Below are 15,582 nucleotides of genomic sequence, written 5' to 3' on the forward strand. Positions count from 1 at the left end.
AATCAACCATATTCTTCAACATCTTCATAAAATCCATCAATAGAACAAAGAAAGCAAAGAAGTACACCATCTTTGAATGGAAAAACATCACATAGTATCCATCTTCAATATCTTCATAGTCTTCTCTCTCAATCTCTCTTATACAATCACTCTGTTTGAGTAGAATTGGCTATCTCTGACTCTCTCTATCTCACTCCATCAATAATACATCATGTCCTCACTACAATCTCTCAAAAATTACTCTCAATCATCACTCTTAGGTCGTGGATACCCCTCCCAAGAGGTATGTCTGATATGAAGGGTCACCAGAGCCACTACAGTGTCTCTTCACAGCTCACTACTGTCACTTCACTCTAGTCTTCTCTTGAGTCTTCAGCAGCTACTTCTTCCACTTCTTTCAGCTCTTTTGCACTTGTATTCACCTCTTTCCAAGGCTAGAAAACTTTTCCAAAGTCACACATACATTCCACAGAACACTTACAGAAGCATACAGAACAGTCTACAGAACAGTACCAGAACAGTTACAGTACAGAAGCAGAACAGAAGCAGAACAGAACAGAACAGAAGCTCTACAGAAGACCTACAGAAGGTTACAGAAGGTTATCAAAACCTCATAACTCATTCTCAAATCATTTCAAACTCTCACAAACCATTCAATAAACTTTCACAATATCTCAATCTTCATTAATCAATACTTCATCCCTCCTTAAAGAAGACAATCAGAACAAAACAGACCAAAACAGAACAAAACAGAAGGTATACAGAACCATTCAGAACCTATCAGAACATCACAGAACCATCAACAAACATCATGAACTTCCAAAACACAATCAATAACATCCAAAACACTCTCAATCCACTTCCAAATCAACCAATCATCCCATAAAATCAACCCTTCAGCTCTCCAAAAACAACAAAAATCAGCCAAAAAACAAGTCATTTCAACACTCAACAACCCTACTATGTACAGACGCAAAGTAGGAAGTTTGATTTATATGACTATTACCAGGCCAGATTTGATCTATGCTGCTGGATTGGTAAGTCAGTTTATGCAGGCTCTAAGGAAACCGCATTTGGATGCGGCTAGATGCATACTCAGGTATGGGAAGTCCACATTGCAGTATGGACTACTTTATGAGACTGGGGTTCAGATATAGTTGCATGGATACACTGATGCTAATTGGACTGGTAGTATTTCTGATAGAAGATCTACCATTGGATATGTGTTCTCTTTTGGGAGTGCTGCAGTCACTTGGAACAGAAAGAAATAGCCTACAGTTGCCTTGTTGAGCACAAAGGCTGAGTAGTACAGGGGCGCAGCAATGGCTGCATGTGAGGTAGCTTGGTTGCATAAGCTACTTTATGATATGCATCAGCCTACAGATGGGCCAGTTGTCATTTATTGTGACAACATGAGTAGTATACACTTGGCAAATAACCCAGTCTTATCATGCTAGAACAAAGCACATTAAGGTGCATTATCACTATGTGCGGGAGAGGGTTTTACTAGGTCTTATTGATCTAGTTTATATCAGCACAGAGGATCAGGTAGCTGACATATTTACGAAGGCATTGGGCACAGAGAAGCTGCGCAGGTTCAGAGACCTGCTTGGTGTGCAGGAATTGGGATTGAGCTCGAGGGGGAGTGTTGAGATATGGAGCTCCACTCGTGATATGCCAGGGTGACCGTTGTGCATTTATGTCACCGACTTGTCAGTGCAGATGCGGTTGGTACACCGCCCATGAATAATAGCTAGATGATAGCTATCCTTATCTACTCTAGTTCGTGGCTCAGTTAGTATGCCACCTTAGTTAGTTGAGTTTGGTTTGAGACCCATATATAGGGTTCTTCTATTTCTATGTACTTGAGCTTTTTTGGCTTACACAACTAAGAAGAGTAAAATTGTTTTCAGCCTCCACCTTTGTGTGTATTTCCCCATTGTGCAAGCAAGAAAGCTACAAGTGAGACTCCTTCCTTCTCTCCCACAATCTTGACAAGGGCTTCAGCTTAATATGGTTGGCAGGTGCCTAATGCTCAAACATATCCTTATCCCCTCCACAATCTATTTTTTAGCATGCTCGCAGCCAACCAAAACAGGATTAAAACAATTGGAGCAGCTAGCCAGAAATTTCTTGTGGAGTGGGGATGGAGATAAATTTAAGATCCCCAAAGTCTCATGGGTTGTTTGTACAAAACCCAAAAATCTTAGGAGTATTGATAGGGAGGAAGAGGATTGGACTACCTTGTTACACTCCTCTATCAGTCAATTTCAAGTAATTGGCTGTCCAAGATGGAAAAACTTAGATTTGCTCACTGTTATCCTAGGCCCAGTAGAAATCAAGACAGCAGGGTGCTCATCATTGATGAAGGGGATATGGCAGGCCTAGTTTAAATATAAAAAAATGTTAGTTCCATCTTCACATTCCAACTTAACCTTACCTTGGGCTGCAGTTGACTCTGTATGGTTTAGTTTTTCACCAATCTATTTCAAAGAGCGATCTGAATAAAGCCCAAAAAATATATCGAAAGGGGATTAGAACTTGGGGGGATATATGGGATCTCAATATAAAAGATTAGCTAAGCAATGTACAACTCACGACTAAATTTGGCCTACTTCCCACTGAAGTCAACATGGTAACCTCAGAATGCAACTATGCGATCCACACCTCTCATCAGTCTAAAACAGCCTTTCAATCCCAGAGGAGTACGTCTAATCGGAGACAAGCCTCTTCTGCCCCTTCCAAATCTTCAAGTATGCAATAAAGATTTATGTGCTAAACTCAATGAAAGGTGGCACATTAATTGGAGTAATAAAAAATAGAATTATAGATTTACTAATATTTGGATGAAAGTTCTTTAGCCTAAGATGTCCTGTCTAATGTGGTTCATAACCCTTAAAGGTCTATGGACTAATGAAAGGGCTTTAAAGATTGGAATTTGAAACTGACTCTACCCAAGATGTAATACAAATGTAGAGTCAGTATCGCATATTTTTTATAACTGTCATCATAACACTAATTTTTTTTGTTTCTTGTAGGTGCTGTTAATACCAGTCCACCCAACTAAGTTCACTTGGAAAGAGATAATCTTGGGTGAAATATATGGCATATCTCCAATAGTTTGGAATTGGATTAGAAGCCTCTTTCTTTGGAATATATGGATATGCAATAATAAAAAAGTATTTGAAAATGTTTCTATTGATCCTATTCATGGATTTAAGACAGATTTTTTGTTGCAGGTGGATAAAGATACCGAGAAGCTACAAAGTCTCCATGAGGAAGCTTAACTTGGAGGATCAAAGGATGAAGTTGCTACCATGATGCTAGATTTTAAGAAGAAAGTTGTGAATTCTAAGAGGATCTTAATGTGATTTAAGTTGATTCGTGTTGTAATCTAAGGCTGGTGCATAAGGCAGCTTCCCTGTATTGAAGCCCCTCTTCACTAGCAGCTGTAAAATTCACTCTGTTTTTTAATATATTTTAACTCTTCATACCCAAAAAAAAGAAAGGTTTTTGAAACTTCCAAGAGTAAAGAACCACCGGCCCACCGGGATTGGCACGGACAACGGTTTTCCAAAGTCAAATGCGAGAGGCAAGGGCCACGACTCCACATTAACAGTGAGATAAAGGGGGGCCGGCAGTGAGGCACTTAAAGCTTTCGGGGGTGGATAGCGTGGTGACGCATCGGGAACGCTTCCCTATTGCTTCTGGTGACGGGTCGAAAGAGCATATATATATATATATATATAATATACATATGTATAGCCAACATAGAAAGATGATGAAAGGCGAAGGTGTAAGGACGACTTAGGTAGGCTTAGTTGAGGGACGGCCGACGATCAATCTAAAGAAGATATTACGTCAAGAATTTGGCAGCTGCTATGGCTCCCAAGCGGGCGCAGCAACAAGATTAGGCCGCGGCGGCGGCCAAGAGATCAACGTTGGGAAGGAGTGCGGCCGGGAGAGAGCAGGTGAAAGGGGTGAAGGAGATGTTGGACGAGAGGCTCAACGAGGTGCCCAAGGACTACGTGTGTGCGCCAGAGCTTTGGCCCAGTGCCGAGCCTCTCTGCACCGAGCAGGCCATCCCCGTGCTGGACCTGGCCCGGATCACGCACGCCGGCGTCGAGGATCCGGAGAAGCGGGCGCAGCTCGTGAAGCAGATCAGAGAGGCCTGCGCAAGGAGTGGGGATTCTTCCAAGTAAATTAGCATGCACTATGTTCACAACCACAGCTTCATCTGTTCTAGATGTCCATAATTCTGTGTTAACGCCACAGCTATTTCTCTTTGCATCATTACACTATGACATTAATGCATTGCGACGCTAGCGCTTAGCTTGAAATCCTCGACGACGATGATCTGGTGGCTGAATCAGAGTCGTTGTCGATATTGTTGCAGGTGCTGAATCACGGGGTGGACATCTAGCGCATCAAGGTGGTCATCTGCAAGTTCTACGAGCTGCCGGCATCCGAGAAGAAGATCTACCCTTCGCACAGCACGGACGCAGGGGTCACCTTCACGACGGGCTATCGGGTGGGCTCTGGCAAGGCGCAGGACTGGAAAGACGCACTCATCATCCGCCGCCGCCTGGGCATCTGTGATGGCTTCAAGGAAGCTCCAGTGATAATCAGGTATAACAGTTGCTTCTTCCATTTGTTTTAGCTCTTTTGAACTTAGATTCATCATTTCCAAAAGTTAGAAAAATTTTCCAAAGTCACACATACATTTTACAGAACACTTACAGAAAATCTACAGAATAGAATAAAACAGGAATAGAGCAGATACAGAACAGAGACAGAGCAGAGACAGAGGCTCTACAAAAGGTCTACAGAAGGTCATCAAAGAATATAAAATCCTCATAAATCATACTAAAACCATTCCAAAGTATAAAAAACTATTCAATAAGCTTTCAAAAGATTTCAACCTTCATCAATCATCAATCCATGCTTCATATAGAAGAAAATCTGAATAAAACAGAAGCTATACAGAGGGTATCAGAATCAATCAAAACCTCAAAAAACCTATCAAATAATCACAAATCTTAATATTTTCACTAAAAATCATCATAAACTTCCAAAACATAATCAATATCATCCAAAACACTCTCAAACACTTCCATTAACAACCATACATCACTCTAAATTCATAAAAAATCAACCATTCAGACCTCAAAAACAACAAAAATCAATAAAAAATTCAGTCTTTTTCCACTTTCAACATATCCCCACACTTGAAGGGAAGCATCCTCATGACCTAAGGAAAAGAAGAATATAAGTTCACTAAAGAGCTCAATTTAATCTTTTGTAGTATCTTCAACAATCACTCCACCACAACCCCAACTTATCAGCTGTATCTCTAGAAAAGAATACTACTAAAGGAAAACTTCGTTATTCATTAACACATCTGATAAACAATAAAAAGTCATGACAAATTTGTAAATGATATAAGAGGTTCTTCAGCTTTCTATCGTAGGCTTACCATCCACCATCACCATCAATAGTTGAAAAGAGAGCTCTCGAACAAAGTATTCAACCAGCACGAACTCATCACATACAAATTAATACAACACAAACACAAACACAACCATTTGAATGGCACCTCCAAAAGATGTCTCATTAAGAAGCACAAAAGATACATCCAGGGGTATCAATGAAGATGATCCCTTTTGAAGGCTTGATGATTTCGAAAGCGATCAAGGGATAAAGACTCATCTACAAAGGATTTTGGAGGATTCTGTAAGAATTGAAGGTAGCACATCCATTCTAGCAAAATAAGGTATCTACTAGGTAGACAAAGGGCATGAAAATATAGGACATCCAACTGTTGGGAATCAATGTTCACATTAACATTCATACAAAGCTTTGGAATGGCCTTTTGATTGTTATGGGAATGCTTATGCATATATGCTAGGTACCAAGCAAAATGGGCTGTCAATCTCACTGAAGGATCTAGAGATTGTGAATATTGTTGAGAAAAATGGAGGTAATTTTGGTATGCTTGACTAGCAATTGTTGGAATTAATGGCCAATTAATATGTGGTCCTGTGAGAGAATCAGTTGAGCTCTATCCTCTTCTTCTCGGAATCTGCTGATCAAATCCTTTGTACACACTAACCAACTGAGGCGGTTGAGAAATAGAAGTGGAAGGAGATGGAAGTGAAATAAGTAAAAGAGGATGAAGAGATGGGTAGGAAAAATCATAAAATGAGGAATAAGCTAAAGAAGGAGTGGATGAAAATTTAAGCGAATTAGTTAGGAAAGGTGTCAATTGATAAGCAGGAAAAGTAGAAGGTATATGGATAGATGGAGAAGGACATGGTGGAGAAGGGGAAAAGACTCGATCTTCAATGAAAGAACAATAGGTAAAGATTGGAATCTGAGAAAAACCTTGAGGTTGAAAAAGGAAAGGTAAGATAACTACTAGGTTGGATTGATAAAGGGAAAAATAAGCATCATAGCGATGGGCCATTTGTTGATAGTACAATAAGCTAGGAACAAGAGGGACCTAAAACAGATCGTCTATGGTAAGCATCAAAGAAGGATGAATCAAATGGGTGGTTCTTGGAAAGATAAGCTAGGAGATCCACCCTCAGTTGGTTAGTGGTCTGCACATAAGTAGAAGTTGTATTTTGACGTTGGTTCAGGATTACACAATCAATCATTGAATGCCATGAAGTGTCAGGGCAAGTAGCCACTTTAGAAGAATAGAACTAGAACATGTCATCTATCCTCAACTCCAAATAATTGACATATAAGGCAGCTTGTAAAACCACATCCCCCAAATACCAAGCTAGATCTACATCATCAAAAATTAACAGATCACCTCGTAGATACATATAAGACAGCAATATGGTATCCGTCGTCACAGAATCTTCAAAGACCATACGGACAACTTCTATCACCAAATCAAAAGACCAAGCTCCACTCTAACCATCCTCTAGAAGAGGGAGATCCATCGTTGAGAGCTTAATATAGAAGGCCAACTTCTGCAGCTGATAGTGGACAAAAAAGGAATGGTCTGGAGGAACATACTCCTGAAATTCCTCAAATATAGACCATAATAAATCTATCTCTAGGTCTCATTCATTTGTGTCTGCTACTCCATCTGCTTAAACAGATCGGCAATAGTGTCTTTAGCAGAGCCTAACTCTGTAGTTGCCTTATGCATCTGGTCTTTGGATTGCATCAATTTTTCATAGAAGGAGGCATATAATTGTTGAACATAGGCTGTCACTGAGAGTTTAATAGAACTTTGGATGTCATTACAAAGGAAAGAAATAGCATCCCCTGACACTAAACTGTTCAAAGAACCCTCTCGATGTGCCCTAAATAAGTTGTTGCATGTGAGGTAATCACGTAGGTCACTTCTAGAGGTAGCAGGAACTGTTACTGAAGGAATAACTGGGGGAATTTTCTCTGCTACACGCTTCAAGCGCTTTCACTGAATGACCAATGGAGGAGGGGAATCAAGAACCTCTATGTCAATGGGTTCTGAATCTTCAGAAGGTGGAGGGGGAGGGACTTGATTAGATGGAGAAGGGGGTAGCATACCCTTCTTAAAGCCTGAATATGCCAAGAAAGCATATAAATATGAACCATAAGTTACATTGGTAACATTCTCTCTAGTCACTTTGACAAAATGTTAAGTACTCCAGTCAATGGCAACCCCTTTTAACACCATCCTGGAAGCTGTGAAGAGCTCCTTGGACAAATAGTGGGATGGTGTTTTGGCAGGCATGAACCTGTCTTGGAGAAATTGGCAGACTAGCTTCTAGAGAGGATCAATGATCATTGAGAAAGACATTCCTGAAGTGTTAATCACCTTCTTGACATTGAGGATCTCTTTGGTTTGCTTCTGTAACAGCTTGAGAATCTCGTCATTTGAGAATAACTCTCTGGCTATAACAAAGGGTTCTCCTTTGTAGGGAAGAGACAAAGCCTTCCCTAACCCTCTAGGTGTCAAAACCATGGAAGTACCATGAACCAAGCCTGATTTCTTACTGTATGATGCAAGAAACTCATCACATAGGGTTGGATCATCTAGAATCAAAGGGAGTGAAGCAGCCACAAAAGTTGCAAGACCAGCTTTCGAGATAGGCTCAAAAGTCAGTAGGGAAGAATAATCCCTACTGATCAATGGGACATACTAAATAAAAGGAGGAGCTTGAGGTGCCATTCAGATGGAATGTACACATACCACAAACACAGACAATCACAGAGAATACCTACAAAACAATAAAATAGCTATAAAAAAGAAATCAATCAAAAGAAGCACACACAGACGTAACTAACCAATTGACCACCCCAGACAACCCACATCCTAGAAAAAATTCGGCATTACCTCTATACATATGCGATCGAAAGCTTCATGCTATGAAACAAGTAGTTACCCAAGATCCCGTATCAGGCAAAAAAGAAAACTACAGACCGCACCTGTAATCGTATCACACAATCAAACCATAATATCTCAAAAACCTAATCAGGACATAACTAGAACTTTGATAAACAATATCAGCTGAAAGGACTATACCTGCCCATCCCACGAAGCGTATTTATTTGAAAAGAGAGAAAAAATGCAGTGAGGAAAATGATTTTAATGAAGGATTTATTTTAATAAATTATTAACAATGGTTGAAATTTTATTAGGTTGTAAACCTTAATAAAAAAACAACGGTTCATTTTTAAATTGTTAGTTACAATTTGTTTATGTGAAACAGTGCTTTTAACGAAACCCGGACTACGATCCCCAGACTCAGGTCTCTAAATGCATATTCATTGATTAAAAATTTAATGTGTCTGAAGCGCTCTTCTTTTTCAGCTTGTGCATTTTTATCACGACTGGTTTGTTTTTATTTAAAATTAAAGTGCCTCTGAAGCATAAGTAGCGCATGCAAAGTGAACGGCGGGTTGATTTTAAGTTATTAGAAAAATGTGTGTTTAGCGCGAGCGCGCGTGAAAAAGGGGGTGAATAAAGTTTATTTTAACAATTAACTGTGGTTAAGGGATGACCAAACTAAATAAAATACAAAAAATAGATACTTGGTAGGGGTGTGCATGCAAGAGACTGAGGACTGAGTAGTTCCAAATGCAAGGAATCCAATAAAAAAAGCAAAAACCACTGATGACTGGAAAAAATAAAGCGCATTAGTTTTTTTTGTAAAAAATAAATAAATATCAAAACAATATTAGGGGGATGACATTTGGTTTAATTAATATTGATTAGTGTTTGGATGAGATTGTTATTATTATTATTACTATTTATTTTAATTTAGGTATATTTTTATTAAATATATATTTTTGGATATATTTTTTATTTTAAAATATTCCAAAAGCAATCAAATGTAGTGATGGATTTTTTTGTGATTTTTGTCAAATTAAATCCTGATTTTTAGGGATTTTTAATTATTTTTTTCCAAATTTTAGTGAATTTTAAAAGGATTTTAAATATTATTAATTTTTTGCAATTAATTCCTATATTATAATTAGAAAGAACAACTAGAAAATTATCCAATTGAGGAAGGAAAATTTCAATAATTTTTTTGTTTTTTAATTAAATTTTTATGATTTTTAAATGTTTTTAAGTGTTTTTAGGTATTTATTAGGTATTTTTCTTGGGTTTGTGGAAAATCAAAAGAGATACCCGGGCTGTGTGTGAACAGCTGTGTGTGCTCAGGGATGGCACGCACCACTGCACGGAGAAGACCAAACGCGCGTCCTCGCGCGTGAACACCTGCTGACACTCCCGTACGCACAGGCACACCTGGATGCCCGCGGAGCGTGTGGAGGGTGGGGGTAGAGTGGTGTAGGGGTAGGAAAGGGGGCTAGAAGGGGGGAAACGGGGGTTAGGTTAGTGCGCTAAGCATGTAGGTTAACTAAGTACAGGTAGGTAAGTTAATTAGGTGAGTTAAGTTAGGTTAGGTGAGGTTAAGTTAATTAGGTGAGTTAAGGAAATTAAGTTAATTAAGTGAATTAAGTTAGCTAGGTGAAGTAGGTTAATTAAGTTAGTTAGGTTATGCAAGTGAGTTAGTGTAATGAAGTTAATTAACGTAATTAAGTTAGGTAACTAACTAAGTTAGTTAGCAGAGGAAAAGGAGAAGAGGTTGGAGGCTGGCGGGGAGGAGGAGGGCGTAGGCGAGAAGGAGGAGGGGAGGGCGTAGCATCGCGCGAGAGGGAGGAGAAGGAGGTGCGACTTGGCAAGGTGGAGGGAGAGGGAGGAGCGACGTGGCAGGGTGGAGGGAGAGGGAGGCGGCGGAGGGTGGACTACGACGTGGCGAAGAGGAGAGGGAGAGGGAGGAGGCGGAGGGTGGACCGCGACGTGGCGAAGAGGAGAGGGAGAGGAAGGAGGCAGAGGTGCGAATGGTGGAGAAGGGAGGCACGACGGGGCGTGAAGGGAGGAGGAAGATGGGGGAATCGAACAGGTTGGCGGCCGAAAGAAACAGGTAAGGTAGATTTTTTTTGTTTTTTTTGTGACAATTTGCTTTTTTAGTTTTGTGTTGTTGATTTTTAATTTTCAATTTCGATTGTTGTTTTTGTTTTTTTTGTCTTTTTTTGTTTTTTTTGTTTTTTTTCTCTGTTTTTGTGTTTGGTTTTTTTTGTGATTGCTTTTTTTTGTTTTTTGGTTTTTTTGTTGTTTTTTATTTTTTATGAGTGGTTTTTATGTGTTATTTATTTATTTATTTATTATTATTATTATTGTTTTTTTTTTTAAGTGTGGGTGTGGGGTTGTTTAATATGTGTTTGGAAAACCATAAAAAAGGGAACACACCCGTGTCGCGTGCGCATACGCGGGGCGGAAGAGAAGAAAAAAAATTGCATCGGCGGGATCAGAGTGGACGAAGATGGTGACACGTGAGGCACAGGAGTGTCCCGAGGCACTTAAAACCAAAAACATGCGTGTTCACGTGTGACACGAGAAATGCGGCCACACGTCAAGAGGAAGAAAAATTAATAAAACCCAAACCGTACACCGGATCGAAAAAACGTAAAAAGAAAAAATGTGCTGGGAGATGAGAGAAAGATGATAGAAAAATGTGACACGGGTTCCGGGGAAAAATCAGGGTGTTCACATGAAAAAAACACGAAAAATGGCTCCAAAAATACATACGGGGAGTAATATGGAAAAATCCGCTCGCCGCAATGCAGAGAGAAAAGAAGGAAAAATGTGCCAAATAATGTGTCTGACAAATCTATCACATCAATACACGGTTTTGACCGAGAGAGGATGCGTTCACATGGAAAAAACCCAAAAATCATACCCAAAAAGAGATTCGGAAATTAATATGGAAGGATCCGTGCACCGAAATAGAAGAAAATTTAAAAAAAAAAGTTTGGAGGAAGGGACTTCATAGGACTGTCACATCAAAACTCACTGATGCAAAAAAACACAAAAAAGACACCCGAAAACACATGGAAAAATGAATAACTAAAAATCCAGTAGTCAGAAGAGGGGGGAGGAAGAAGGAAAAAATGGGAGAAAGGCTGGCGGGACACGGTTGTCAAATTAAACGGGACATCTGGTTCAAACAGGATGTGTGCACATGGGAAAAATGTGAAAATTATGCACGAAAGGTCTTGAAAACCTGCAAAAATTAATAGCGGACCAACCGTGTATCGGAAAGACAAGGAGAAAAAAGAAAAAATGTCAAGAGGAAGATGGAGGACAAGGCTATCATGTGAGATTGTTGTTCGGAAGCAATAAAGGGGCGTTCACATGGAAAATCGATCAAATTACAGGAAATGCTTTAAAAATTAATAACTTAAGAACCATTGGTCGGAACAGGGGTTGATAAAAAGGAAAAATGGGCAGTTCAAAGGGACAAAGAGGGTTGTAAGGTTGGATGTGAGTCTCAGTGAACGTAGGGTGCGTTCACATATAAAAATGGCAAAACAAAGGATAAAGACAAACAAACAATGAAGTGCCCCGGGGACAGGGTGAAATATAACGGATGAGTGGGGAAGGGACCCCATTAGAACATAAAAAAGGAATTTCCACATTTGAAGGTGGATAGATGTATTTCCATGATGATATGCAGAACAGATGCATAGGGACGCGTCCCCACACTTAAGACCTTACCGGGCAGGGGTAGATGCAGCAACATAACCTAGGACTCGTCAACTGACTAAACTCTGGCATTCCCACACTTAAGACATCACATACACTTGCAAAAAGAAAAGTAGGGTTAGAAACACTTGACCCATTTCGCGTATGGTCGAAGGAACCGTCACTGCTACAGAAGGGTTAGAGTCGGCTATAGGAGAGGTACCACGGCTTGCTCCAGCATTCAACCAGCCTGGCAAGGACCATGTAGCAGCACCCAAGGAGGTAGTTGGTTGAGAAAGCCCGTTAGGGTAGGTGACGAAGGAGAGTCACTTAGCTCACTGGCACTCAGATGGGATGAGAGAACAGTCACTCGCCCCATAACTTACATCACTCGAAGTAATATTTATGGAAACCGAGATCTCACACCCGGTTTAGGAATTGACAAGGAGATGGTGCAGAGGGAGTATACCAGGGTGCACAATTGATGGTGCATTAGTGCGTCCAACCCCGTCTAGCATAGGTGCAAGCAGGGAGGCCAGGGAGCCTTGCAGTGCAGTGTACAGAACAGAGTGACCTGTCGTGTGCTGATAGCAGAGGCCCATCCCGTGGGTGCATAGGAAAACAGGAACGTACCTGACTCCAATTGTCGTAATGTCCCTCAATCCTCACCTCTCAATACTTTATTGAAGAAACATCTGTCACACTCAGCCCATCCTCTGTCTCACGCTCTGTTGAAAGATATAGAGGGTAGCCCATTCCTGAAACCCACTAATGTAATCCTCACTATCACGTGTGCAGAACTTGTATCCTTGTGCGTATTTGATGGTGCAACAATGCATCTCGCCCTGTGCCGACATACAGTGCAAGAAGGAAGGCCAGGGAGCCTTATGGTCCAGTGCACAGGAACAGATCGTGCGTTGTGCATTGAGAGGCCCATCCCGTACGTGCAACACTCCATTCACATATCTCACCTCTCATTTGATTTGAAGGAAAAGACTGGTCACTCACCCCACCCTCTGTCTCACGCTCATTGATAGATACAGAGGGCAGCTTATACTTACGTCCCCATCCTGTTAGGATGAAAGCTCACATTACTCAAGGGGTTGGTGATGAAGACCATGTTGGCTATTGTCATCAAGATCTAGAAGAGGCGTACCCAGGGAGGCAGCCAGTAAGTCTCATACTTCAATGATTTGTAAGAAAGATCGCCTGTTAAGAAGGACATACAGACTGATATTGCAAAGACTGTGCACCAAGGGAGGTGGCTTCAAATTACTTGCTGGAAAGGTTCTGTTGGTGAGTCAACTATCCTGAACTGCGAGGTATTACCACCTTTTCCATAGTGCCCAATGGTGTTTCCATCTTTTCTTGGAATGAGGCCTGTTATGACAAGGAATTTTTTCCTTTTCTCTCATAACAGTTTTTTTTGTTTCTTTTTTTTCCCTTTTTTTTCGTTAAGAAAGAGAATGGTAGAAATACCATGTGTCAGGACTACCCTCGCCACTGTTGTTGAATTAGACGAGAAGAGAACAAGGTCGGGTTGAGAGGTATCTATGAGGGGTAGTAGAGCGAGACTGCCTCATGAGAAGAATCATAAGGGCTATGAGAAGCACGAAGAGAAAGACAGTGCGATGCCCAAAAGGGAGAGGGTAGGTCGACTGTGATTGTCACAATCCCGAGGGAGGGAAGTACTTCTTTAGGCGATAGCCATTGATCAGGAAAGAATCATCAGAAGCATCAACGGTGTGCACCTGAAGAGAGCCATTAGGATTGATAGCAAGTACCTTGTATGGGCCCATCCACTATTGTTGAAGGTTGCTAGGAAACTTGCCAAATCTCGAATCATAGGCTAGGACAAGATCACCTTCTTTGAACTCCTTGTGCTTGATGAAACTATCATGATAGGCCTTGCGTCATGCTTGAGTGGTTTCCATGCACTGTAGGGCCATCCACCGAATCTCATCCAAACATTCCAAGTGTAGGAGGTGGCGTTGCAGTGACTCATCATCTCCCAAGCGTTCTTTAATTGCCACTCGCAAAGAGGGAAATTCCAGTTCAACAGGGAAGACGGCTTCTGTACCATACACTAACTGACTGGAAAGATGTCTGTCCTGTAGCTGCCTTATGGGAGGTTCTGTATGCCTAGAGGGCCTCTGTAAGTCGATCATCCTAGTCGCGAGGATGTGCGGCCATCGTTCTTGTTAGGATCGAGCAAAGGATGTGATTGGTGACTTCAACTTGGCCGTTGGCTCTGGGGTAGTAAGGAGTGGACTTGCGATGGTGGAACTTATACAACTCTGTCAGCTCCTCCATGATTTTGTTAAGGAAATGAGTACCTCTGTCACTTACAAGCTCGAGGGGACTGCTAAAATGGGTGATAATATTCTCGTACATGAACAGAGCTATGCTATTACCATCGTCCCTCTTCTTCAGAGCTTTTGCTTCACACCACTTTGTGATATAATCCGTACATACTAAGATGTATCTGTTCTGCTTCCATCTGGTATGTGGATCAATGGGACCCACAAAATCAATCCCCCACTTCTTGAATGGCTTTAGGGGAAGAATAGGTTGCAGTGGTATGGCACTTGTTTTGGTGGGTTTCCCCATTCATTGACAAGTCACATCTCTTGTAGTATTCATATGCATCCTTGTGGAGGGTCTGCCACTAGTATCCCACCAACAGAGCCTTCCTGGCTATCGCTTCTCCTATGAAGTATCCACCACATGGTTCGTCATGGTATGCTTTTAATACTATGCCGATTTCATCCCCTGCAACACATCTTCGTAGCACTTCATCTTTTCCTTTCTTGTACAGTACACCGCCTAGCAAGGTGTAGGGGGATGATTCTAACAGAAGCTTCTTCTTCTCATGACTTGAGATGCCCGGAGGATACTGTTGAGTTGCCAGGAGGTTGGCTATGTCTGCATACCAGGGAGTAACAGTTTCAATTAGAAACAAGGAAGCATTAGGAATGTCTGGATCATCCTGTTCCTCTTTTGCAGTTTGAGGGATCCGTGATAGATGATTGGCTAGGACATGGGAACGGCCAGACTTAGTGACCACTTCAAAATCGAACTCCTAGAATAGGAGCAACCATCTCATCAATCGTCCTTTAACATCTGCTTTGTTCATCAAGAAGGACAGGGCTTCATGATCCACGTAGAACTTGAAATGCGTAGATAGTGTCTAAACTTCTCTAGTGCAAGCACCATTGCCAAGCACTCAAGCTATGTCATTGTATAGTTCCGTTCCCTAACGCTGACCTTTTGACTGGCAGAATATATCACTTGATCTAATTTAGAGGGGCCCTTTTGACATAGGACAACACCTAGCCCTTCAACTGATGCATCTGTGTGCACATGAAACTCCTTCGTCCAATCAGGAGGCTGTAAGATAGGTGCTTGGATAAGGCACTGTTTTAGGGTATTAAAGGCTCCTTCACAGTTATCAGTCCAAAGGAAATCAGCATCTTTTCTTAGGAGCTTGTGAAGAGGGGCTGCCTTGGCTGCAAAATGTGCAATAAATCTTATGTAGTAGCCCA

At 41.2% G+C, this 15,582-nt stretch overlaps 1 pseudogene; it reads left to right on the forward strand.

Moving 5' to 3' along the window:
* Positions 1–995: 995 nt before the first annotated feature.
* LOC148029256 (fe(II)/2-oxoglutarate-dependent dioxygenase 4-like) overlaps positions 996–15,582 on the forward strand; it is a 232,696-nt pseudogene continuing 218,109 nt past the window's right edge.

Source organism: Lygodium microphyllum, chromosome 11, assembly GCF_053477565.2.
Source record: "Lygodium microphyllum isolate KBCC chromosome 11, Lygodium_microphyllum_v1.1.10, whole genome shotgun sequence".
Taxonomy (NCBI): Eukaryota; Viridiplantae; Streptophyta; class Polypodiopsida; order Schizaeales; family Lygodiaceae; genus Lygodium; species Lygodium microphyllum.